We start from the raw sequence: 25,672 nt of genomic DNA on the forward strand, positions 1-25,672 counted from the left end.
GCATCTTGTATATTCTTTGCCTATAATTCTTGGGCATATCACCCAGCATTCCAAATAAGCAGAAAAGTGGGCCAGTTGTTAAAGAAACATAGCAATGTATAGAGTTTGCTGTGCTCATCTTTCATTCCAGACAGATGGTTGTAATTCCTTAGAAAATTTATTCCGCTCAGTTTAAATTGCATAGATTTAAATGTTCTTGGCCATGAGAGTTGACTTTGGCTTTTGAGCACAAAGCTGAATTTAGTGGAGGTGATCCTTGGCCTAGTACGACCAGGAATAACTCCACTCATAATCTTCTTCTCTTTGACATAATTTTAGATATATTAAGAATTTCCCAACTAGAATATAACAGCTGCTATTTACTTTGAAAGATCTCCAGAAAAGTATCACTTCACAAGGACTATTTTCAATGCATTTTATAACTAAGAAAACGGAGTAGCTGGTCACTTTAACATTGAGGAGATGAATTTATTGATAAACTGGTGAGGGCTTTGACTTGAAGATATGGTGCTTCAGTATTATCTGTAGACCTGGGACTCAATAAACCCAAATCATACTGTCCACTGGCTTCCGGCGATCTTTTAAAATATGTGTGATGCTATCTCTACTTTGGTTCTTCATTCAATCTTTTTGTTTTTAATCAGGGATGCTCGAGTCAAAGTGAATTAATTGAGTCCTTTCTCCAGCAATAATTGATGAAAAGCATTATCGGTCTTTCCATACATTTAGTGTAAAAAAAACAAAACATTTTGAGGCCATTGAAATGAATGGTGGAAGTGCGGTACTGGCTAATACAGTTGCTGAAAATGCCTTGCCATGTGACTGAAAGACAGGAAAATTCAATATCTTTGACATTTTTTTGCAACACATGTGACAGTCAATAAACATTAGGGAAAAAATAGGTAATCATGTATTTAAAAATAAGAATGAATATTGGTTATTTTAATTATTTAAGCAAACATTACTTTAAATTAGTTTATCTAATATTGGATTATTGTTAGTTTGTAAACTATTGAGAAAGCAAAAATGATGTTCACTACCCTAATGAGTATATTGTATTACAATATTTTAGAGGCTTCCTCATCCTCTGTGGAAAGCAGCAATAGTGATAAGATCATAGACTTTAAAATTAGAGAAATTGTGTGACTCTGTGGCTTACCACTTACTCCTCTGACCCTGAGTCCCAAGACTTGAATATGTTTTACCATCTATTAACTGGGGATAATATTTTAGTGGTTTGTCATGAGGATTAAATTGCCTACTATTGGCTGTTCCTTAAATATTATAGGGTCTATGAGAGCATGGTTCTTAACTGTTTTGTTCACTTAAGTATCCCTATTATCTATAATATTGCCAGGCACATATTAGAATCAATGGCTATTTATTAAACAAAAGAAATAATATATACATACATTCATGAATGCAGGAATGAAGGACAAGGGTACCACCTGGCACAGAAGTGGTTAATAAGTATTTGTTTCATCTCCTTTTACTCCTCGCCTGTAGGATAGTTACGTGACTAAATAAGTCAACGTATGTATTTAGATCATTGTAGCCCCTGAGAAAAAATAAGGTGACTCTGCTTCCCCTTCAACACCTTTGCATATTTCTCTATCTATTAATTCTAATTCTACATGATCTCATTTTAAATTATTCTACTGAAAAAAAACTATTTGGCAAAGAAAGATGTGTTAACTATAACTATGAATATATGGCTATTTTTCAACTTACCTAGAATAAAACCATTCACAATGCCTTACATCTCATCTGAGCTCCATAATATGACTAAGTGTATATGAAAACATTCAGCATTCATTTATGAACTGTCTCAAAGTTCTTTTGGTTGTTGTTGATCTGGGAGGAGTCGGTTCCCCACCTGGGGCAAGTTCCCTATGAATTTGAAAAGACTGAATAAAGACAAGGACAAGAAGTTGGGGTTTTTTAAAGGGGTTCATACCATGTTTATTCTCAGAGTTGCAGGTCTCAGTCTCTGCTGGCACTGGTGCTACTCCCTCCTGCTTCCCAGCACTGGCTTAATCCTCTCCTAGCTCCAGGGTTCCATGGCTTCCCTCCACCAGCCTCTGTTCTCCTCTAGCGCTCCCTCTAGGCTTCCTTTCTCCCCTCTCTCCCGTTCTGCAGCTCCCAGCTTCCCTGCTCACACTGATCTCTCCACGCTCTCTCTGCCCTCTACATCCCTGCCCCTAGCGCTGGGAGGAACTCTGTGGGTGGGCCTCTATGGTGACTGGTGGATGCCCGATCAATTACGTACCAGGAACTAAGGAGAGAAGAGAATGGGTGTGCCCTCTCCACCCCTCCCCTGCATTGGTATATTCCCATGACTGGCCAGCTGCTCTGTCCCTGGTAAACATACCAGAGGTAAGCAGACGGTCTCATATATACACAATGGGTGCTATTAAGGCCAGGAGGGAATCCTGCTCAGATATTTTCATTTTCTCCACAGTTGTACTGGGTATGTTGCCAGGCAACCTCCTGATGGACTGTAAGCTCTGTGAAGAGGGCCTGTAACTTCTCTTGGGCTATTGAACGTAGGTTGTATGTTCTAATAAATTATATCAATTAGGTTGACATGAGATTAATATTCCCTGAGGTTAAAGTATGGGTTCTGGAGCCAGGCTGTTGAACGTGAGATTCTCTCCACCACATAAACAAGGGTTGGACAAGGTATAAAGTGGGATTAGTAATGACTGTTAATCATTCATACTCAGAAATCCTAACTGACTAAGTTGTTTCAGATGAGTAAAAGATACAGAGATTGCAGCAAAATCTACAGATGACATAAAATAAAGGAGGCCCATTTTATTTTTAAGGGGGTATTTTATGACGAAGTCCCAAGGATCACATGGCCCAGTGGTCTACAAAGATTTTTATCACCTTAGATTATATGTTATGAGATAGTGAGTTAAGAACTGCAAAGTTAAATCAAACTATCTGGTTGATATGATACACATATACTATTGAAGATCCCTTTTAACTGAGCTATGAGTGGGCTAAGCACTGCTAAACATTTTTGGAGGAGTCACAGTAAAGATGCGGCCATTCATTGCTAAAGGTCAATGGTGATGAACATATTTAAAACTATGCTCTACATTTTTCAATTATTTAATGTGATAAAAATTTAATAATATGCCACAGCTGGAGGCTACAACATTTTCTTCAATTTATTTAAAGTTGTGCTTTATCTTAAAAAATAATTTAAATGAAAATCAGTTGTTATTTTGAAAGATTAAAACATGTTTGATTTGGACAGTTATGAAGTACACTAATGATATTAAACTAGTCTGACCTCCCATTCTGCCAAAACTATAATATTAGTGTTATAAACAAAATTAAGAAACATCTTAAGTGTGCAATTTGGAAACATTGCACAGTATAGCACTGTCTTTTTAAGTCTGAATGGATACTAACCAAGGGACTCTTATCTTTTTAATATGCTTGATTGTGAACCTGAAATATTAGCACCCACTTGAAGACCCAAGTCAACATCTGCATCCTCTGAGGCTTTTTAGAGGTGTGTGCTTTACCTCTCAGAAAGGTGGTGTGGATAATTTTTGGAGGTGAGAAAAATGTCCTCTGTTCATCCTTACGAGGACTCAGACATTTGCCACTCAGCTTGCTCACTGAAGCACATTCATTCCTGCTCTAGAATGATACCATCTAGATTCAATACCTAAAGAAAACAAAATCTCTGATTTGAAAAGACATATGCACCCCTATGTTTATTGCTGCATTATTTACAATAGTCAAGAAATGGAAGCAACCAAAGTGTCCATCAACAGATGAATGTGTTACATAAACACAATGGAAAGTTATTCAACCATATAAAAGAAAAGAAACCCTGCCATTTGCAACAACATGGATGGATCTAGAGGGTATTGTGCTAAGTTAAAAAGTCCGGCAGAGAAAGATGAATACCATATGATTTCACTTACATGTGAGATCTAAAAAAACAAAACAAAATGAACAAAATGACAGTAGACTTACAGACACTGAGAAGTGACTGATGGTTACCAGGGGAGAAGGGTTTGAATGGATGGCTGGGGAGGGTGAAGGGGATAAAGGGGCTCAAAAATTCTCAATCATAATATAAATAGTCATGGGGATGAAAGTAGAGGACAGAGAATATAGTTTAATAGTTCTGTTAACATCTTTCTATGTTGACAGTAAATACACTAGTTGGGGTAAAGATTTAATAATGTATATAACAGTTCAATCACTATGTTGTATACTTGAAGTCAATATAATATTGCAAAAACTAAAATCTAGATTCAAGGCATGTTTATTTGCATACCCACATTTGTTATGGGGAAAAAATAAAGCAGGAAAAATAAATGGGCTCAATCTTCAACTTCATATATATATGTGTGTGTGTGTATGTGTGTGTATATATCTACGTGCCATATTTAATATTTAATAGAGAAGTCAATTTATTTGTTTCCATTTGAACTTTTTCACCTTTAAATGTACCCATTTTAATTCTATCTAGAAATAAGATGACTTGGCCACTCATGATTGCAATATTCTCTCATAAGCCCCACAAGCCACGTGGCTGCTCACTCTCCCAGCAGTAGCCCTCTGACCATGGAAAACCATTATTATTGGCCTCACGCTCTCCATCCCAAATTGGCTAATGGCCCCAAGGAACAGGCAGCTGAAGACTGCCAGCTGACATCTTCATGGTTCTCTTATGGAATCTTGGCCTCCTCATACTCACTGCTTCAGCAGCCCTGTGGTGTCTTTGTATTTATCTAGATTTCTAGTTCTTCTCAGTAGGAGTTGGTCAGCTACAAGCTATTCAATGGTACTGGGAAGGAGAAATTGACTTATGCAAACATAATGGGCATTGACATTACTATATTCTCAAATGCACTCAGACATATACAAGTAAAGGTAATTTTCAAAATAACTGTAACTAAAAATAAAAATAATATTTGAAAAAATAAAGAATGATTGGATTAAAAAATAGGATCATTATTATTTTCCTTCTATGGATGGAAAAAAGCAGCATGTCCATGATCTGGTCTCTTCTGATGTGGTGGACACCCCGTGATTGGCCTTGTGCACTAAAATTTAAACTCATTTCTGTAAAAGGGGGTGAAAGCCCAAGGGAATTATGCTTTTTATTATTCTTTTGTATTATCCTTCTGAGAAAAAGCAAGAGAAAACAAGTGAAAAGAAATCCTTGCCAATTCTCATAACTAGATTAACTCAAGCATCCATGACTTCCTGAGGCTCAGCATATGTGCACATATGTATGTTAGTGGTTATTTGTATTCAACAGAAAGTTTCATTTATGAAAAATATGTACATGCTTCAGCATGTTCACATGCATACATTTATGCACACACACAAACATACACCAGCATTAACTTGATAACTGCCCCAAACAGAACTCACTTGGTATGATTTCTTACAAAAGCATAATGAAGCCAGAATTTAATCTAAGAATACAATCAAAACAAAGCTAATCATTTGTATTTTACAAATAAGTATAAAAGCATTTAAATATCAAAATTAAAATGAGATTATTTGGAAAGAAAGCACAAAGAAAGCCCTATATATCCCAACTTAAAGGATATGGCCAAAGAGGTAATAAGAGGGGAATATAAAATCCTAAATGCATTCATTTGAAATGAGGCAAGCTAAATTAAAATAACTGAAGCTCCCCATCTCCACTCCATCCCAAAATAGAAGCTAGTGGTAAACACACACATATTAGCAAGTAAAGTAGAACTAAAGAATTGAGTCAAAGCATAAATGTGCATTGAATATATTTTAAAACCTTTCCACTCCATTGCACACATCAAAAATGGTATGTGGAATGTTGTAAATAATTTTTTTAAAGTCAAGTTGAAATATAAGAAAAGGGAACTTCCAGAGATTAAAGTGCAAAATGAGAGAATCTACTATGTTAAGTTGTGGTTGTGTTATTTACTGGTTAAACACATTGTTTCCCTGATTCTTGGCTTCTTGAAGGAAAGAATTCAGTCAAGAGACCAGATAGGAAGCAAAAGCAGCAAGGAATTTATGGGTTAAAGCAAAAAGTACAGGAGAGCGGCAGTCTGGAAACAAGAAGCAACTATGTTATTAGGGTTACGCTGGTTTTTATTTTTTCTTAAGATGGCAAGAAGCCCTGACTGTGTCATCGTTTGATTGACATGTTGATTGACAGCTCTAGGTAATAATAACCTTTCTATTGGTCTGTAAGTACCTAACCCACAAGTACCTAAGTGAAGCCCATGGTTGCAGGGGGAGGGGCAAAACTATAATGCTAATTAGATTTAGATATTATTTTAATGAAGTGGGGTTACTTTGGACAAGGTCTTCGGACCTTGCACATGCCCTGTAATCAGGGAAGCCCCTGTGGTCCTGGGCCTCTTGACAATCTATATGTCCTTGACTGTCTGGCCCCCTGATAAGCTAGGTGTCCTTGACTGTGGAACTGGGAACTAAGGAGGGCTTAGGGGTTAGTCTGGGCAGAGTCTTCCTTGGTGATGGGTTGGCCCCTTTCTCCTGCTTATGTCTAACTGTCTACTCCAACAGTAGAACCTGAAGCTAGAATGGGAGAAAATGAACACAGGCACAGGAGCCTGTACCTTGATGTCTGTGCAGTCTGGGAACACATCTCTGTAACCTGTTTATTGCAGAAGGTGAAAATTGGATTCACTGGATAAAGTTAGGAAATAGCAACCCATAGATGGGGATGTGATTACTTGACCTTGTCACTCACACATGCTTATACACAAACTATAAGCCAAATTAAAAGACAAGCCACGGAATGGAAGGCTATTATAATTAGTATAGCTGCCATCTTATAATTGGCAAAGTGATAATCTACAGGTTATATAAAAGATATCTACAAATCAGTAGAAAAAGAAAGAGACAATGCAAAGGAAAAGTAGTTCATGGATATAAATAATACATTTACAGAAGAGGAAATTTTCTTTATTTGTATGTGTTTACCCTCTCAGGGTCAAGGAAATATAAATTACTGAAACAAATGATGTACTATTTGTAAACATCAGCATGTAATTTTATTTTTTAGCTGGAAATATATCTATTAATGTTAGCCACGATGTGGAGAGACAAATATTCTTATGTCCTGATAGCAGCAGGATTTATAGTTGACTGTTGCTATATATGACTATTTATTAATGGATTTTCAAAGCTAGATGAAATAAATATATTTTAGAAAAATAAAAAGTCACTCAAGAGCTATTAACATCCTGACAGATCAAATATGTTGCAATAAATTGAAAACAGATATCAAAAATGCAAAAAGGCAATAAGCTTACATAATTTCAGGACTATTTTTTTAAATCAAATCACTGTTCACCTTAAGAAACAAAAAGCCAACTATTTAATCAGCAAAATGAATTTATTTGGGAATGGCAGAGAACTGCAATTCAGGACAAGCGAACTGTGGTGAAGCACAGGCAAGTCTGGACGACAAATGAGAGGGACTTGCTTGAGGGGAAAGACGCGGGAAGGTGGCCTTTTGCCGAGTAATCAGAGGCTGGCTGTTGATGGGCAAAGAGAAATCCTTCATTCTTACCTTTGGGATATGTAAAGTAAGCTTCTTGATGTTGGGGATTTCGAAGTATGCTTCTTACGGTGAAAGAGCATGAGAGCTCCCCCTTCAGGGCTTCCTTACTCTCTATTTTAAGTAAGATTTCCTTTACACACCATCCAAAATGAAATGTTTATTTAATGTGACATATTGACTGTTTAATGTTCACTATTCCCCTCATGAGACAAGTGTGATGACATTAAAATTAGAGAAATAACAGCACGTAAGATACATAAAACAATATTATTTATAGAGGTGAAAATATCCCAAATATGGTACTTTCAAATTAAAACTATCAGATAGTGTTTTATCATAAAATATCATGAACAAATAGAAATGATCCTAGTGATAAAAAGGTATTTCAATATTATAATTTTATAAAAGTATAAGATCAAGAGTTGAAAGTATGTGATATAATTCAATATTTAAATTGTTTAAAAGCTCATATACACCAGATTTACAAATAAATTTTATACACATAAAACAAGGTTCACCTCACTTCTTTGTTAAGGGCAAGACGGTAAAATATTTGTAAAATATTTGCAATCTGTACTCAACTCTACCCACTTCTGTAGTATGAAAGTAGCCAGAGGTCATGTACAGAGAAGTGGGTATGGCTGAGTTTCAACAAAACTTTATTTATAAAAGCAGGCTATTGGACTTTTGGGAAATGGGTTTGCTAAACCCCGTACTAGAAACATTCTGACAACCTTAAACTTATGAATGAAGAATTAGAAATATTCCCATGATTTCAGGAACAAGGTAACAGATGTCCACTCTCAGTATTATTGTTAAATACGGTTACAGATTACCTAGCTAGAGCAAGACAAGGAATAAAAGAATAATGTATTGGAATGGGGGTGCAAAAATTATTCTAGATGTTTTTTAAATGTTTAGCAGCACCAATTGCAAAAGTATTAAAAGAAATACAATTATAATGATAGAAAAGCAACACAAGAAATCAACCACTTGCCTAAACATGAGCAATTAGAAAATGAAATAAAAAGCAATCTATTAGCAATCATGCCGAAGTCCAAAATATATCTTGGAATGAAAGTAACCAGAAAAAGCCTGAAATAAGAAATTTTTGTTTCTCTGAGGGATGATTCTAGATGGAAGTGACCACAGATTTTCAATAAATTTATTACAACCTCAATCAAAACTGCAATATTTTAATTTTTTTTTGTGGCACTTATCAAGGATTCCTAAAAGTTCCATTTGGTTGGTTTTAAATATTGATTTTAGAAATTTTACTTTTTACTTATATTTTCAATCACCACTTTTCTTTCTTCAATCATACTTTGCATGCTTTTCAATATTTTGAATTTGTCAATAAATTTCTGAAATCCTTAGGTAGCTGATTCTGGTATTTACATTGCATATTTTGTAATTATTCTCCCTTTTGGTGCATTTTTCTTATATATGTTTGATTAATATTCATATTCACTAGAATTTTATCTGTGGGGAATCTCTGAGGTCTACAATGAGACTTTGTTCTTCCAGAGATTTGACTTTGATTCTGCCATTTGTTCCACTTTGAGTTTTAGATGATACGTATAGTATAAATGAGGCCCTAAATCCACCTAAGGCCTGACTCATTATCATACAGTCTAAGGGGAAATTTTGATTCCTTGTCCAGAGCCAAGGCAGATGCAGACAGATTTCCTAACTGACTACCAGTGATGATTTTGCCGCTAATGGAGGTCCTCACCTTTCATGAGTGTTGTTTTGTACTGGAGTACCAAATTCCATATCCCTCCATGTAGGGGTCTAAGCCTTTGTAACTTTCCCCATACTGAGAGACAGTCTTCACAACATGGCCATTAGGACCAAAAGTCGAGGATCCAGTCATTAGAAAGTGGCCATGACACCAAAATTTGCTTATAATGACTCAAATTTTGGTAGTATCTTGACCCCAAAAGATTTGCATCACTTCAAACCCATCTGTGTTTAATGTCTCTACTTACAATAATTATATATGATTTATCTGCATTTTAGCTATTTTTTGCTGCAGATTCTTAGGGTAATTTAATCTGCATAATTGCAATAAATATAAATCTTTTATACCTTATATTAGATAGAATTAGGAAACAAAATGTCTTTCACACTCTGCTTGATTATCAAATAATTAGAGGTATCCTTGGACTTTGTATATATGTACAATTACAAAATATTCTCCTTCATTTTTATAAAATCACCCTGCAACATATTTCTTTACAGGACTGATTATTACTTGTCCTACAATGTTTAATAGTTTATTTATTGTCTGAATACTTCATTCTCTGTCATAGCTGCAGGACCCGGAGTGGGGCTCCACACAGAGAAGATTGAAAACCATTCACTCATTGATTGAATCAGGAGTCTTTCTATTTCCAAACACAAATGTACTTTGCAGGGTTAATATAGGTGTGATAACTAGTGACTCTATGTAAAATAATAAACCTGGATTACTTTCTTAGATATTTATATCTGAGATATCAACTATACCATTCTACTAAGAAAATTAAAGTATCTCATTATAGTTGAGGTGGATAGGAGATAGAAGTTTGGAGCTGTCGTATTCAAAGTGACAGCCTCTAGCCACAAGTGGCTATTTTAATTTAAATTTAACTAAATAAAATAGAATATGGTCAATAATATTATAATAACTTTGCATGGTGACAAATGGTAACTATACTTAGTATGGTGAGTTTCATAATGTATGTATTTGTCAAAGCACTATGCTATACATCTGAAATTAATATATATTGTATGCCAACTATAAACTTCAAAAAATAAAAAAAAATACTATTTAAAAAGTCAGTACTTCAGCTACTTTAATGACATGTCAACTACTCAATAGCCATATGATGCTCTTGACTACTGTCTGTATTGGACACACAGCATATAGGAAACTTCCATCATTCCATCATCACAGGAAATTCTACGGGACGGCTCTGGTTTGGAGCGTTCTGGAGGATGAGAGGAGACTGCAGAGGGAGAAAATGTTCTGCAGCAGGATTATGAGTGCTCTTTAATTATAAAGAACAGAAAACCAGGATGAGAGGTGAGAGACAAATCCTACCTTTCCCCACTTTTGCCACCAAGACCACTTGATGAAAATATTTGGTTACTTTTTAACTTAATAATGGTGACATAAGAACAATTATTGAGCAACATATCATTTGGATATTTGTATGGAAAGAAGCTTTGGAGATTTTTGTTTGTTTTTTCCTGCACTTAGTTATAATAGTTTAACATCTAGTTAAACTAAAAATTCTTGATTTTTTCTTTTTCACTATGCGCTTTCCTAAAGCACTGAAGATCGTTTCACGTGTGTACAATCTGTCCTTATATGCCAAAGCCAGTGAAAAGCTGAGAGTATTGAAGGTTTTTAATTAAAGAAATTATTTAAAAATACTTTAGCAATAAAATTAAAAAATTTAAGGGACAGGTCTCACAGTGACTTGCTTGCAAGATTTATGACTCTTTATTTTTTCTTGTATTCTCCCAGTTCTGCTCTAATAGGTGATATCAGAACTTTTTTGTCCAACCTCAATCCAAGCCAGTGCTTTGTGTCTCCAATAAGGATGCATATATGTTGTTTCTTTTGAATACATTTTCCACATTTTGATAATTTCTTATGTCTAAATACCACTACCTCAATGTAGAAATTCAAAACAAAACAAAACAAAACAAAACAAAAACACTGCCCAGCTTCAAGTACTTCTTGCTTTTAGAGACCAGATAGTTATAATTAATCTTCTACCAATCAAATGAACACATATAAGACTTAATTCAGAACTGAGTAATTTGAGCAAGCAAGCTGGAGCAAGGGCCATCATTTTTGCTGGCTTAGCAAAAGCAGCTAATTCCACAGCCAGCCACTGGGGAGACAAATCCCTGATTCCATAATTTGTTGATCATGACAGAGACAGCACTGGTACTACATCCAACAAGAGTGGCTGTGGCGTCCAGTTCTTAGGGCTTCTGAAGGATGGAGGAAGGAGTGCAGGTCTGGGAATGTAGCTACATAAGTAGCTTCATGGTGCAGAGCTTCCTGACCGCAGTGGGGACAACATGACAGCCTGAAGTTTTTCTGTTGGAAATGCTCTGAAGTTCTCTTAGTTCTCTGTATTCATCAATAAATTCCTTTCTTAAAAAGTTATCCACAGTGGATTCCATTGTCTGCAACTAAGATTCCTAACACACCAAACTCTTGTAGACTCAATAACATAGAGGCAAGAGCCAATGAGATACATTCTACTTCAAAAAAGTTTTATTTTTATCATTGTCATCAAATAGATGACTTGTGCCTGATAAAAGTTGCTCAGAACTTTATAAAGCCCTGGATTTAGTGTTGAAGTTGATTTCTTTTTTAGCAGTCACCTCCATTTAAACATGCACTAGCATTCTAGAAGGGTACAATGGGTGAGACCAGAGACAGTGTTCTCAGTTTTTACTTGATGTTTGTAGAACATGGTTTTCTCACCTAATATGTTCTTGATCATCATAGGAATGCCTAAAAAAGACAAATTGGTAAGGAGTATTTTAAGGACATCAACTTTATTCCCAATTTTAGCTCATGTTTCATGTTTTCTTAGTTCAAATTTTCTTGCCTACACAATTATCGAGAGCGATTTATTGAACAGCACAGCCCTTTTAAAGCAGGCTCTTCTTGCCTCTCATTTAAACAGATGCCTGGGACAAGGGGTCTTCTATGTTATGGAATGATTTCTGTCCATCTTTAGCAGTCCATTTGGTTTCTCTTTGTAGTGTAAATAGCAGAAATTCCAGAATCTCTTACCTGGCTTTTGTCTATTTACATATCAAGGGATGTTACAGAGCCTCCAGCCAATCTGGGGCAAGAGAAAATGGCCATTTTCTCCTTCCCTCCATTTCCTGACAGCTAACTGGTCTGGTGCCAATGATTCACAATGGCCCTGCCCATGGTGTTCCTCCTGTAAGGGGCAGGTGGTGAAGAACAGTGAGCCATGGCTGGAGGAGACAGACGGTTCCAGGCCTGGCTAGCAAACACAAGCTGTGAGCGATAAAAACTCTTTCTCCCAACCTGTCCTTTCCCTTGACTTACTTTGGTTTGACCAGATTCATAGCGAACTCACCTCAGGCTGGGAACACTCTTCCCATTGGAGCTATACTGTTACATCCTATAGGAGTGGAAAAATAACTGTGTGACAAACACATGACATAATTCTCATCCAAGTATGTTAATTTATTCAGGGAAAAAATAGTGGCTACAGTAACTTTATGATGACATATCATAAACCTGCATTTTGGCTCAGTTCTGTATATTGTATGACTAGGCCAACTTAAAGATTTTATAAAGGAACAATGTGACCTTTTAAAGGTAATGGGTTACCACATTCCTGAAAGAGCCATGGCAAGTTCTCAAACACATCTCCAAGGTAATTATAGGGGAAAGAGTGAGGAAGCTGTCTGTGTTTCCCAGGGCAATCAGTCTGTGTGTTTTCATAAATGCCTCATTTCTCAAAATCAGAGCGGGGATAAAAAAGGACTTTAGCATGAGAGTAGTTATGGTACCAAAAAACAGCAAAAATGAGGTTAAAAAATTTTATTCAATATCTTAAGCATGTTGAGTGAGAATAACAAAAAATTAAACAGGAATCCATAGTTACCTTCTCTTCATTCACCTTAAGAATTTCATTAATATATACCTGCATTATGTAACTGGCCTCCTTGTTTCCCTAAGCCCCTAACTCAGAGATTGACAAACTTGTCCTGTAAAGGACCATATAGTATATATTTTATGGTTTGTACATTAAATGGTTTATGTCACAACTTCTTAACTTGGCTGTATGAAAGCCATAGGCAGTACATAAACTAGTAAGGGCTGGTTGTGATCCAATAAAACTTTATTTATAAAAATAAATATTAGGTCACGTTTGGCCTATGGGCTATGGTTTTTTAACCCCTGTCTTAAAAACAAGAACACTAGTTCTCCAGTTGTAATGTTGACAACTTTTTGGATAGGTATATAACAGATGTTCTTAAGTCAGGCAAATGCCATTTAATAAAGAACACTAGAAAGGGCACTAGATTTGGGTCAGAGGTGGAAAAGCAAGTAGTGGTTTCAACAAATGCAAAATCAAACAGCCAGAAAAGTAAAAGCTAGTAACATATGTGTCCAGGACCACATAGGATCTGTGATCTGGAGCAAAGCAGAGGCTTAAATATCCAGGCTATATATATATGTCACAGACATGACAATGGCTTGAAATGTAAGGAGGAGATTTAATCAGTTCTCAAATAGAGATTGTATAGAAGGAAAGTTCTTGGCCCTTCATGAAAACAGTTGCTGTAGTTCAGTACCTTTAGTGAAGCAGGGGCAAGTGGATAAGTAGGACTGGATGGGAAGCTGCCATTGGTAAGAAAATCCATCTGGAGCGGGAAGCAAGATGGTAGAGACACATATAACTTCCAACATGTATGAAGCTCCTTGATGAATCAGGGAGGACAATGCTGCATTAAAGAAGTTCTGCCTCCCCATGTTCTGGGATAAACATGGTACAAGTCCACCTCTCTAATATGTGTGCATTGTGACTGCATTGTGTCTCAAGACTGATGACTGGCCCATACAAAGGTATGAAATTTGTCTTGCTCTTCTGCTTTCCTTCTAGCACCTATTTGATAAACATTTGTTTTCTATATAGTGACTGCTGATCAGCTGCAGGAGATAAGCTGAAAAAGGTGAATACTGAAAAGAGTTTGAATGAATTATACTTAGCACTTAGCTAAAGAGGGCTTTCCAACAATCAAAATACTTTGGCATCCTTTCTTCTTTGGAAGGTAATTCTTGAGCATGGTAGAAATTACATAAAATACTACTGATTTGCTGTGCATCCTGTCACCTGAACTGAATCTTCACATTGGATGGTTTATTCTATAACCTGGTGTATTCACTTATTAGTTGGTATTGTCTTGGCAATGTGTGCAAATTTGATGTCATATTGAAGAGCAGTATGTGTCGAGCACTGAGATAGATGAATTCATACTGTTAATTGCAGTTGATTTATGCCAAAAACAACCAAGATCCCCAAGAAGAATAGATAATTGCTCCATGACAGTTCTCAAAAGGAACTCCTAAAATGTCATATTCAATGAGATGCCACTTCCATTCTGCTTTTGTATTCATTCTTTCCCTTCCACCTCCTCCTCTCCTCAGTGTCTTTACTTCCATAGGTTTGCACCTGGGATCTCCAAAGTGAGATGTATGCACTCCTGAGAGTTTGGAAGATTATCCAAAAGGCACAGGAAGAAAATTCTAGAATTTATGTCTACATTTACTATCTAAAAATGAATAAATTAAGCTTACCAATTGAAAATATTTATATATTTCCATTTTTTAACAGACAAGATAAATATGCATATAAATGACTATAATATAATTTATAATATACATGTTTATCCAGTTATGATATTTGATATGTGGGCTGATATTGGTACCCTCACTCAGTTTCTAAGTTAGATGTTTCTGTGTCACACAGAATACTCAACATATACGTTTTCCACATTAAGGAAATAGTGGGATTCCACAATGTAGAATGGGTAAGACTATGGAAATTGAGTAAAAGGCTTAATAAGTTTCAATCTATATTTGTTGTTAATGGTTTCAGTTAGAAAATACATGCCAATTACAACATATATGCATAGTAAACATTTGTTCTAAGACACTAAAGAAATACCAGAGAAGAAATAACATACCAAAAAAGAAAGATTCACAACAGTTAATTGTTTCTTTAACAAATAGGATGCTTTGTGGAACATTTTATGCATGCCTACTGGCAGTGAAGTTGATTTGACTAGAACAAGAAATAAACAAGAATTAAAACTAATGAAAGGGACTGTAGATGGATTTCATTGCTTCCATCTTTGTTTCTGTTCCGCTCTGTCCTTTACTGCTCCCAGAGTGAGCTAACTTCTTGAAGCTTGCTTCCAATTACGCCATCCTTCTCTTCATATACACACACTGGCCATCCAGAGTATACATAATTTTCAGAGAAGTTATAAGACTCAGCACTTTGTGGTCCTATTTATTTTTTTCTGGTCTTATCTTCCACTTTTTTAGTAAACACATGATATACTTGCCACATTAGACTATGTAAGTGTTTCTGAATAGCCTTATTTAGAAAATAAACTACATTCTTCTGTATCTCAAATCTTCTGCATTTTCCCAAGTTCATCTCAAATGGTATTTTCATGATTCCTTTTCTATTCTCCCCACTGAGATTCAATATCTTCTTTTATATTCCGATTTTGTGCAGTTGTCTTATCATTTGCTTTTGTCCCATGCTGGAATGACTCTTCTTTGAACTGAATTGGCTCTTCTTCCTCCAGACCCAGTTGAGGGCCTATCTCTGACAAACTTTCCCAGACTATTCAGTCATTCCCTGAGCCCCATCACGGGATATCTACAGCCCTTTAGCAAGGAAAAAAAAATCATTCTCAAATGTTATAGCCAGTTCTATGTTTAACAGATTGTGCACTCTCTGAGGACAAGGATTATGCACTATTCTTATTTAAACATGGTAATTCCTAAAACAGGGCCTACTAAATATATGATGCTTAGTAAATGCATGCTGACTAAGTACATAAAAACTATTATGTAAACTAAGGTTATAGTTTTGTTTCATAACTCATTTGGACAAAATGAAACCAACTGTGTCAGTACTTTCAAAGATGACCACAACAATATCTCCCATTCCACATGACACCATTTTCATCAAGAAGTGTGGTCTTGTTCTGCTCTTGAATTTGAGTGGGATAGTGTCTTGCTTATAACTGACATATGCTGTAGAAGCGATACTGAATAACTTATGAATCCTAGTCAGAAAAGACCATACAACTTCTTGTTTTGCTTATTTGAACATTCACACATGGAGTACTGAATCACCATGTAAGAAATATGACTACTCTGAGGCCACTATGCTATGAGGAAGTACTAAGCCATATGAAGAAGCTACGTGAAGGCTCTCCAGCTTGAAATCTTGGTTTTTGAGTTTTCTCATCCCAAGTTCCAGTTATGTGAGTGAATGAGCCTCCATATGATTCTATGGTCCTAATGTTCAGTTGTGGAGGGCTGGAAGCAATATCACCCCAGAAGTGATGTCACCCCAAAAGTGACATCACCGGATCCAGACATCAGAAAGTGGTATTACCAGAAGTGAGATCACCGGAAGAGGAAGTGACAACACTGGATATGTGATCAGCCTGAAAGTGATATCATTGTGACCCTGTCTATACAAGCTGTGCTCAGAAATAAAACTGCGTCACTTGTCTGCCACCAGTGGTCAGTGGATCTCCTGATCTCAGCTTTGGTTTCCATGTCTGTCTTATATCTTTCTCTGTTTCCCTTAATCTCCTCATCCATTACTCTCAGGTTAAGCTGATCTCCACATTGAGTAATTTTAATTCTTCCCATTTCAATCTCTATATATTGTGGAACATAGATAAAGAAGTTCTGCTTTGCTGTTTCTAAGTTACTGAACCAAAGAATCTGTGACCATAGTAAAAGAGTTGTTGTTAATTCTGGAATACTATGTTTTACAGCAGATTATCTGGAACAACTTTTTTATTTTGGGGGAAAATATTTTACGCAAACAGATGTGTTAGAAATGGAGTCTATGGTTATGTGTTTAGTAACATAACCTAAATGACTATACTCAAAACTTTCCAAATCCCAAACTCTGATGTCCTTGTGACCATTTTAGCCTTTTAATACAATCTCCTAATTTTGTATAACAATCATTTGTAAGGAAAAATAAGATGGGACCATAAAAGAGAGTTTTGAAAAATTAACAGAAGTTAAGAACCTTATAAATATCCTCTATCATCATAACTGATGATTCTTTTATACCCTGATAGTTGTGCTTTAGAAGGCCACTCAACTTTAATTACATGGACGTGTTTTCCTGGATTTCTTAGATAAGTAAGCTTCCCCTAAAATTTAGCAAGCTTGTCTTCTGTTCACTGACACAAAGATATAAGTAGTATTTTTCTAAGTTCTACCAAATAAAAGTGTACTATAATATCTGGCTTACCTAAAGCCTAGTGTCTTTCAGAAAAGTTGTCATAGTAGAGGCAGAAACAAGAAGATGTACTAGAATTAGGGAAGCATACACTTCTCACTTCCACCCAGTGAGAAGCTGAGCTCTGAGCAAGTCAATAAAGTGATGTGTAGCAAGGTGTTGTTTGTAATATAAGCACATGAATCTAGACTGTTCTACTTGCAATTTACAAAGACAGTGATCCTTCCTGGTGACTGCTGACTTTAGCTTTGACTTTCTTGCCAGTAAAAAAAAACCCAAACAAACAAACAAAATATGAAAATTTCCCAACCTAATTATTTACGCAGGACATGGAAGAGCTTGAACTGTTTATGCCCTTGAATAATTCCTGTCTCAACAAAAACACATTAAAATTGGTTCAAGTATAGAAGAAACCACATTTGCTTTAATATTATCAATGGTTTTCATGTAGTCCAATCACTTGCAAAGTGTCTGACCCTCTGGTGTGCTTTTCTTCACACTCAGTTGTGTTTTCTGTGATCCCTGAGTTTTTGTTTTGCTACCTTGAACGTCAACTTCTTCGGCAATTCTGAGCATACTGAAGTTTATTCTATCTAAAAAGAGTGTGGCTTTTCTGCCTCATGTAAGTAAGACATTCAACCTTAGCTTAATCCTTGGATTATATATAGTATTTCTCTATAAAAGCCACCTTTACTAGTTAGGTTAAGTAATACAAGATGCATATTTTACAAATGATTTATACTGGACAATAGATCAACAAGCCAATTTGCTGAAACCAAGTTTTCCATGAATATTTATTGGCATTTGTTTATGAGCAAAGCATATTATCCAAGTTTACCTAAAATAATTCTAAGCTGAAGCTATTTATTGTTATCAGGCCATAAATGGGTTTGCTTTATAGAGATTTTGAATTATCTCTAGTTCAAAATGTAGGTGGAATGACCACATAATTTTCTTGAAAAAATGTCATATCTTTGCTGATCTTGTCAGTTACTTCCTGCCAACAGCTTCCTGTGGGTACTTTTATCAGGGAATATTGTTCCCTCAAGTGGATGGAATTTGGAATTAAAGAAAGTTGTCCTCACTTTGGTATCTAGTATTGCCAAGTTGTCACTAAACATGGCCATGACTCCTAGTGAGTAGAATCATTTTCAAAAGCTACTACAGTTCTTGTTTTTCAAGTGGGACTAGGCCTGTGATAAATTTCTTTAAAAATCTTCCAGATGTTGGCAAACCCCTTTTACTGGGAACAATGGATGCTGTGCCTGCACTTCTCCAAGTCCCTGCTTTAACTAGTACAGGGCACTGTCTCTGATTCAAAACACTTCTCAGGGACCTCATATCCTTGCATTTGAGAACAAATCTTCTGGCTGTTGACATCTACCAGTGCCAGTAACTGGTACTGCAGATAACACCCCCTGGAGAGTGGGGTGTTCGGACTTGAATTATGTGCCCCTTCCACAAATTCATGTTGAAGTCCTAATCCCCCAATACCTCAGAATGTAACCTCATTTGGAAATAGGGTAGTTAAAGATGTAATTAGTTAAGATGAAGTCATTAGGGTGGGCCCTAATCTAAGAAGACTGGTGTCCCTATCAAAAGGTGAAATTTGGACACAAAGACACAAACACAAGAACACTGCCATGCAAAGATGACAGCAGACATTGGACAATGCTTCTGCAGCCACAAAATGCCAAAGATTTCCAGAAAACCACCAGAAACTAGGGGAAGGGCATGGAACAGATTCTCCCTTACAGGCCCTCCAGGAATCAACACTGCTGGACACTTTGATTTCAAGCCTCTAAAACTACAAGACAGTAAATTTCTGTTGTTCAGTTTGTGCTACCCAGTTAAGACAGCCTCACAAACTCATGTATGGGATCAGGGTCAACACTTTCAAAAGGTTAATTCCACGTCCTGAACCGAAACAGTCCATACTCCTATTTGTGTCCTGGAATGCATAGGCCACAGAGGCTACAAGTCAAGTGTAGTCCTTTTTCTGACCATTTTGGACACCTACTGGTTTACTTCTCTATTCTGACTTAAAAGGAAATCTCAAGGTGATGTATAATATCACACATACATTATGGTCAGAAAAGTACACTTACGAATTCATATTAGATTTACAACGAAGATTATTCAATGGTTATTTGGTTTATCTTTAGCAACTAAATAAAATGGAATAAAAAGACTGACATTGCAGTCAAATTCTAATCAATTTGGTGATGGGAAAAAATCAGCTGAAACATGTATTGGGTATAAAATAACAGATACGATTATGAAGAGCAAAGTTGATATGAGTTCCTGAGTATGAAAGCAGGTGACATTTCAGAGTTCATTTCATAGTAGGAATCATTGCATCTATACATTACCCTGCCTTTTTAATGTCAGTCTCTACATTAACCTTAAATTTGCTATTTGGAGTGGCTGGAAGAAATAAATTGTAATGATCATGTTGTGGAGGAAGGAACATGGCTTTGCTAGTATTTTTCTGAGTGCATACTGGTTTGACTTATTCCCTAGAAACTGTGCTGCAATATTGCACACAGGAGGCCAAATTTTATATACATATTTATGTAAATTTGTAGAAAATCTATCCCAGATCTAAAGGAGAATATGCTGTTCCTCTTTTACTAATGAGTCACTTCCTTAGCACATGTTTCCATGGAATAGACTTGATGTAAATCGAATTGCATCAAATTTGCCTCACCACAATAAATAACCAAACCTATAGGAGCTTATCTGTTTCATCTGTTCTGGGGAAGAAGATTATAAGTATTGGCTTGATTTTCTTTTGAAAGGCCAAAACTCTGAGCACACCATGCCCAATACAGACATTTATAAATGATCATCACATTTTCCCCATTAACTCTGGTTGTGGGGTCAGAGTTCTTAATGTAACAATCCATGAAGCTTCCGTGAAATGCTAAGAGCTGGTTTATGATTTGAAACCTATTTGTCATTCTTGCTTAGTGGTGCCATGGATTGGTATTACATAGAGATAACCATAAACTTAATGGAGAATAACTGGATCCAATGCCTAGAATACTGTACATACAGATTTATATAGCAATTATTTTGAATTTGACATGTATGTGCATACATGTTTTCTGGCTAGATAAGTGCACAGAGCTGTAAATATGTATATCAAAATTATAAATAAAAATTATACATGCTAAGAGGACAGTAACAAATGGAAACTCATCCCATGCTATTGGCTAGGAAGAATTAATATTGTCAAAATGGCCATCCTGCCTAAGCAATCTATAGAGTCAATACAATCCCTATCAAAATACCAATAGCATTCTTCAACAAACTGGAACAAATAGTGTTAAAATTCATATGGAAACCAAAAGACCCCGAATAGCCAAAGCAATCCTAAGAAGGAAGAAAGAAGGGGGGGATCTCATTTCCCAACTTCAAGCTCTACTCCAAAGCCACACTAATTAAGACAATTTGGTACTGGCACAAGAACAGACCCACAGACCAGTGGAACAGAATAGAGAGTCCAGATATTAACCCAAACATATATGGTCAACTAATATATGATAAAGGAGCCATGGACATACAATGGGGGAAATGACAGCCTCTTCAACAGCTGGTGTTGGCAAAACTGGACAGCTACATGTAAGAGAATGAAACTGGATCATTGTCTAACCCCATATACAAAAATAAATTCGAAAAGGATCAAAGACCTGAATATAACTCATGAAACCATAAAACTCTTAGAAAAAAACATAGGCAAAAATCTCTTGGACATAAACATGAGTAACTTCTTCATGAATATATCTCCCTGGGCAAGGGAAACAAAAATCAAAATGAACAAATGGGACTACATCAAGCTGAAAAGCTTCTGTACAGCAAAGGACACCACAAATAGAATAAAAAGGCATCCTACAGTATGAGAGACTATATTCATAAATGACAGATCCAATAAAGGGTTGACATCCAAAATATATAAAGAGCTCATGCACCTCAACAAACAAAAAACAAATAATCCAATTAAAAAATGGGCAGAGGAGCTGAACAGACAGTTCTCCTAAGAAGAAATTTAGATGGCTAACAGACACATGAAAAGATGCTCCACATCACTATTCAGCAGAGAAATGCAAATTAAAACCACAATGAGATGTCACCTCATACCAGTAAGGATCACCACCATCCAAAAGACAAACAACAACAAATTTTGGTGAGGTTGTGGAGAAAGGGAAACCCTCCTACACTGCTGGTGGGAATGTAAATTAGTTCAACCATTGTGGAAAGCAGTATGGAAGTTCCTCAAAAAACTCAAAAGAGAAACAGCAATTGACCTAGGAATTCCACTTCTAGGAATTTACCCTAAGAATGCAGCAGCCCAGTTTGAAAAAGACATATGCACCCCTATGTTTAGCACAGCACTGTTTACAATAGCCAAGAAATGGAAGCAACCTAAGTGTCCATCAGGAGATGAATGGATAAAGAAGATGTGGTTCATATACACAATGGAATATTATTCAGCCATAAGAAGAAAACAAATCCTACCATTTGCAACAACATGGATGGAACTAGAGGGTATTACGCTCAGTGAAATAAGCCAGGCAGAGAAAGACAGGTATGAAATGATTTCACTCTTCTGTGGAGTAATAAGAACAAAGAAAAAACTGAAGGAGCAAAACAGCAGTAGACTCACAGAACCCAAGAATGAACTAACAGTTACCAAAGGGAAAGGGACTGGGGAGGATGGGTGGGAAGGGAGGGATAAGGGTGGGGAAAAAGAAAGGAGGCATTATGATTAGCATGTATAATGGGGGGCCACAGGGAGGGCTGTACAACACAGAGAAGACAAGTAGTAATTCTACAGCATCTTACTACACTGATGGACAGTGACTGCAATGGGGTATGTGGGGGGGCATGGTGATTGGGGGAGTCTAGTAAACTTAATGTTCCTCATGTAATTGTAGATTAATGATACCAAAATAATAATAAAAAAAATTATACATGCTATCAGTCTTCATGTTTTATGTAGTATATGCATGAAACTTTTCTGATGGAGGAACCAGGCTCACAGCTTTAACCTCCTCTCATCTGAACCTGTTCTTTCTGTCACTTTGGTCTAGATGAGCTATTGAGCCTTATCTTTTTCCAGGCCGGCCCATGCAGTATACTGATTCATGAAAAGCTAACTTCATACTGGTCACTTTTCTGGTTAGTCCATCAATGTTGAGGTTCTAATGACAGTTAAAGCTTTTGGTTATAACTTCTCAAAGTTATGAGTTTTGTATACAGAGTTTCATTTACTATTGGATGAACCATCTGTTTGGTGTAGCAAATCTAGCAACTTAACAACCATTTAAGAATGTGGGAGTGGCTTAGCCAGGTGTTTCTGGCTCAAAGCCTCTTATTAGAGTCAGTTAGGGTGGCCTCTCCATAGGGATCATCTGAACACGGCAGCCTGTTTCTCCCAGGATGATACCTGCTTCCACAAGTCCTCAACATGATTCTGATGCATGCTAAACTTTGAGAACCATGGACCTAAACAACTCTTTTTGAAGATATATGCCCATAAAAAATTCTGACATAATTTTCTTTTGGGAAAAATCACTTTTCCTGTGGTATCACATTACTTCTGGAAATGTTTACATCCTTTAGTTGTATAGAGGCAAGAACAAAGGCAGCTCTCCCCTCCCCTCAGCTCTGTTTTACCTGCTGGGCTTTGCACAGATCCCTGAGAAAGCGGAATTTCAGGGGAGGTACACATGCTCTCACAAATGTCTTGCTCCCTTTGTTCCAAAAGACCTCCTCTAAACAAGAGTGGGAGGAGTTATTTTTGTTTTTGTTTTTTGATATCCAAACTTAGGCAGGCTTATTATAAAAATACTTGTTCCCCTTTTCCCAAATATGAAACTTCTTAACTCTCACTTGACTTCCATTGCCTCGTTTACACACCCCCTTTCTGCAGAGCAGTTGGAGCTTAGAAGCCTTTAAAACTTTCTGCTTATGCCTTGCTTAACCTCTGCTTGGTTAACAGTTCAACCCAGCTGTAGGTAGGTTACACCTTAATTAAAGTGCTTCAGCGAACAGCATGGACACTGATGGACCAGCTGTTAGCAAAGTACCGGGATGGGTGTTTTAGGATGCAGTTGTGTTCTCCCATAAGTGGAGACAAATTCTCAAACAGGAATTTTCTGTTTCAAACTTCCCTATCTCTATGATTAAGTTCTGAGGCTCTGCTACTTCAGGAACAGAAAGCTTTTAAATTTAAACCACTCTCAGTGCAATGTTCCTCTTAATGATAAATGGGCATGTTTGAAGCTTAGGAGGTTAGAAGGTGAAAAAAGGCTAAAGTAAAACCATCCTCTCAGTACAGTGTTTCACTTAATGATAAATGGCACCGTTTCAGTTTGGGAGGATGAAAGATTTTACATTTGCTTTGAAGTGGAGAACTAGCCGAGTGCTCACTCCTACTGATTATAGATCTGTCTAAAAAAGTAGGGGTAAAAGGCTGAGCATAGCCTAATATTACACTGAGGATATGTCATTTTTTCCTCACCTCTGAAAAACACATTTTTTGCTGCCTGGGAAATCACTTACATTGTTGTCCACGGAAAAAAACCTCAAAAGATACATAAAAATTAAAATTTTTAATCAAGTCATCTTTTTATTTTTTTCCAGAGAAAATTTTGGGAAAACAGAGGATAAGAATCAACCAAAAACAATCAACTTCCTATTCTCCAAGACCTTGGACTTTTGAGCGTGTGTAACTTGGCATAAACCTCAAAGAACTTTCCCGTATTTTGGTCAAACACACTATATCCATAAGAAGAGAAATCATTACATAATTTGTTGATTAGATTTTTGCATCTGTAGAAGAGCTTAAAAATATAAAGATGGCTTGCTTTTAGGTGGAGAAAAGCACAAACAAGGAAAAGGCCATTAGTCTTACTTGAATATGTCACATCTACCTTCACAGATGGATTTGCATTTAAAGGTTGCTCACATGAGGCTTATTTTCCCCTTTTCTTGAAAAGAACCGTCCATAATTAGTCTATCTTCATTTTCATATGACTGAAATTACTAGGGAGTGATAAAACACATAGAGGCAGTATTATTCTAAAAAATTCACTACCATTTAAAATGACAGCATGGGTTATTGAGAGATTCTCAACACACTGAAATATAAACAGATAGGACTACCTAGCATCCCCAGACTCCTTTTGTATGAATAAATACAATGACTTTCTGTGTCTTTGTGGCTTACCTATAAATTCATTCCCATTTATTTATCTCTAGTTCTTATGCTAGTTATTATTTTTTTAAATCACCTAAATCAATCTCTCTTGATTCACTGACCTGGCCCGTACTTCCAGGACATCCTGACCTCCTACCAAAATTCACTCCCAAATGTAGGCACTGAAAATCAACCATTATTCTTTGCCTATTGCATCTTTATAGACTAAATATAAGAGAAACAAGGGCAAGGAAATTTACATTGCTCATGACCTGTGCCCATTAATACCCAGCCAAGCTGTAACCCCCATAATATAGTCACAGAGGCACACCCGCCTTATTCTGACAGAAACCCTGCCTGGCTCCCAAATTGGATTGCTGCTTCAATACTCTCGCTGCCATATTCCGTGCTATGGTATCGATGGCTATCTGAATCAGATCTGGGCTTGCTATGCCTTCTGAATATGGTGTCATAGCCTGTCCATGAATCCCGATGAGTTTCCCCAAATTTAACCTTGAGCTTCCCAGTCCAAGCAGACTCTATTTGCTATAATCATTGCATCTTTTCACTCTTCTAAAATAAACTGTTCATAATTTCTGTTTTGTGGTCATGTGGGTAGATACTGGGCATAATATATTTGTGTTAAATCCTTCACGTGTAATTCAATAAATCTCTGGTGAATCTTTTCATTTCTTTTTTCTCTTTTTTCTTCTCTTCTATTCTTTTTCTTCTCTTTTCCCTTCTCTCCTCTCCTCTCCTTGTCTCTTCTTATGAGCAAGACTAGCCAGGGCAGGTGTGGAAGAACAGTGAAAGATTTCACAGTTCTTATTA

Source organism: Manis pentadactyla, chromosome 2 (genome assembly GCF_030020395.1).
Source record: "Manis pentadactyla isolate mManPen7 chromosome 2, mManPen7.hap1, whole genome shotgun sequence".
Classification (NCBI taxonomy): domain Eukaryota; kingdom Metazoa; phylum Chordata; class Mammalia; order Pholidota; family Manidae; genus Manis; species Manis pentadactyla.